Source organism: Lissotriton vulgaris, unplaced genomic scaffold (assembly GCF_964263255.1).
Source record: "Lissotriton vulgaris unplaced genomic scaffold, aLisVul1.2 SCAFFOLD_2252, whole genome shotgun sequence".
In the NCBI taxonomy this organism is placed as follows: domain Eukaryota; kingdom Metazoa; phylum Chordata; class Amphibia; order Caudata; family Salamandridae; genus Lissotriton; species Lissotriton vulgaris.
This window is the reverse complement of record NW_028247894.1, coordinates 67,978-71,005: the sequence shown is the minus strand read 5'-3', so window position 1 is coordinate 71,005 and position 3,028 is coordinate 67,978. Positions and strand designations below refer to the sequence as shown.

The 3,028-nt window shown below is 48.3% G+C and overlaps 1 pseudogene; it reads right to left on the bottom strand.

Moving 5' to 3' along the window:
• Nucleotides 1-340: 340 nt before the first annotated feature.
• On the bottom strand, nt 341-1,637 carry LOC147664988 (uncharacterized; annotated as a pseudogene).
• Between the last annotated feature and the right edge of the window lie 1,391 nt (nt 1,638-3,028).

Below are 3,028 nucleotides of genomic sequence, written 5' to 3'. Positions count from 1 at the left end.
ACGATTCATATGTAACAGCGCTATAGATCTTTATACATGCAGAGATATCCATATATTCAACAAGATTCGAGGCCGATCATTGACACACGGAGTGCTTTTTTTTTTTTTTTTAAGTTTTGGGGGAAAGACTTTTATTAAGTGCTTAAAAATTTGCGATACATAGTTTTCAAGGAAGTGGTACCTCCCCCTTAGGGAAGGCAGTCCACTTCAACTTTTAATCAATGTATTTAAACATTTTACAAGTCGTCAGTTTGGGGTTCAAGAATGTCTGCAGATAGCGTTTGCAGTTATTAATGGGGCCACTTTAAAGAGTCTAGTGGGGTAGGGGGGGGTGGGGGTGTTACAGTTCTTCCCCTTCATCACTTTTCTGCTTGTCCATGGCTGCATAGTCTCTATGAGCACCATCCTGAGGCACCCTTCTCGGTTCACCACCTCTCCATTGGTCACCAGGCGGGTCCTGGCGAACAGGAGAATGCCTTTAATACGGCAAAGGAGCCTCAGCACCCCTGGATATCTTCCTCTGTGTGTGTCCCTGGTAACAGCCCGTACATCATGGACTGTTCAGTAATGTTCTCGTAGGGGATGAGGGCTAGCAGTTCTTGGCGTAAGACAGCCCGTAGTCTCTGGGCAAAGGGGCAGGCCCAGAAGAGATGGTGTGCAGATTCCTCTGCGGGGCATCCCCTTGGACAGTTCCTGTGCGGGCACAGGCCTCTGCTGTGCATGAAGGACCTTACTGGCAGGCCCCCCTTCACAGACATCCATGCTATGTCCTTGTGTCTGTTGGTCAGACTTGGGGGGGATACATTCCCCCACACGTGCGCTGCCGTTGCTGGGGGCAGGTCGCTTACTGGTTCGGTGGTGTCCCTGGTCCTGATCAGTTTGCGGATTGTCTTGGGCTTCCAAAGGCAAGGGATGACACAGTTCAGCCCAAATTCACCCACAAACTTTTCCACCTCCCTGTAGTACCATGGTAGGTCCCAGTTGAAAGTTACTGCATTTTCCCACTTATCCCATCCCAGCCGTCTCCACACCGGGAGGAGGAAAAAGGGGAAGACTTTGTAGGCAGAGTGGTCCTTGTTCATATTTACCAGAGTTATTCGGACGCAGCCACACACAAAGAAAGCCCTGAGGATTGTTGGGATGTCGGGGACTGCCTTCCCCCCTTTGTGGTGCTCCTTGTGCATGACCGACCGTTTCACCCTGTCCATCTTTGAGTGCCAGATGAAGTCGAACACCCTGCTGTTTATGGCCCGTGCTACGTTGGCCAGGAGTGGCCAGGCCTGTGTCACATATTGCAGCAGGGGCAGGGCGTCGTTCCTGAGCACCAGAGCCTTCCCCTCAATGCTCAGGTTTCTCAGGCTCCAGAGACCCAGTTTCTGCTTCACCTTGGCCAAGCGTTTGTTCCAGCTCTTCGCTGCTGGCCCTGGTCCTCCAAACCAGACGCCGAGGATCTTCATCAGTCCTGCCTCGATGGGGAAGGGGAGAGGCTCGTTGCAGAGGTCCCATCGCCCGAAGAGTTTGGCATGCGACTTGTCCACGTTGATTCTCGCCCCTGATGCCTTTCCGAAGTCTGTGCACGCCTCCAGCAGGGATTTGACTGATTCTCCATACGCGCAGAAGAGGGTGATATCGTCCATGTACAGCGAACTCTTGACCTCCTTCTTCGCGTCGCCGGGAGTCTGGATCCCTCTGATGTTTGGGTTCTTCCTGATGTACTCGGCAAGAAGTTCTATAACCAAAACAAACAGAGGTGGCGAGAGCGGGCAGCCTTGTCTTACCCCAGACCTGATAGGAAAGGGGTCTGTTTTACAACCATTTACAATGACTGAACTGAAGATGTCTTTACATACATGGGCCTGGGACTTGCATGTATCAAGACCCTGAAAAAATGAAATTCTGCTTGTATGACTCTGGAATTCATCACCCTAAACATGTTAAAGCGACTATCATTAAACATTCTTCGCATCAGTTATCACAGCGCACGTATTTCTTCTCTATTTGGTATTCTCAAAGGTACACATCTGTAGCTTGACTTTAAATAAATACCATCCATACATAAGTATGTTGTGGCTTTGCAAGGAATTGTGGGTATGCATATTCTCGAGTACCTTGCTTATTTCCGGACAACCAGGCACGTCATACCAGCCAAGAACCTGAACAATCTCACGAGTCAAGAGGGGGCGAGACCTTGATGGGGCGGGGCCTCCTGAAGAGAAGAACCTTAGAGGCACTTTTGAACCCCAACCTGTCCCCAAACTCGCCCACCACCCAACTAAACAAGCATTGGCATAGCCAATAGGTCTGGCCTGTGGGACCTTTTAATTGTATGACTAGAGCTATTGGCTATTTATTTATTTAAAAAGTTTTATACAGCGCTGCTGGACCCAAGAGTATCAGAGCGCTTTACATAGTGATGGCACATGAACATAGCAGGTACACATTAAGTAAAATATATAGTTAGAAATGGACAAGATACAGTGAGAGAAATGGTCATTAGAGCAGATTAGAGGTGGTGCAGGGGGAGTTGAGGATGCCAATGTGTTACGGTTATGTGGTAGAGCAGTGTGGCTGCTATCTATTATGTTGAAAATGTATAATAAAAAAAAGTCCACTTCACTTCTGGATTCCCTGACATTGCCCTCCTGGCTTCTGCTTATTTTAATGTACACTGGTGTTAACATTTGGGGGCATATTTACGTCTTCTGGCGGATCTCTGCAAATCAGCAGCGATGCGCCAGAACAGATTCGTCACATTTACAATGCAGCGCACCATCGAGCAAGGAGGGGCAGATGCGTGACTCATCTTGAGGCGCACGGGCGGCAGATGTCACCAGGGCTTTAAGTGGAAACTTTTTCAATCTATACTACTATTATAAAGAGAGAACACAAACCTTTGAGCCAGGTAATCTCAAAAAGTACTGCACCAATCACTACACCCAATACACCTTTTGAAAGGGGAGATGTAGCAGAAGGACATAGGCTATAGATGTCTACACCATATACATTAAAAAAGCAAAAACGCCAAAAG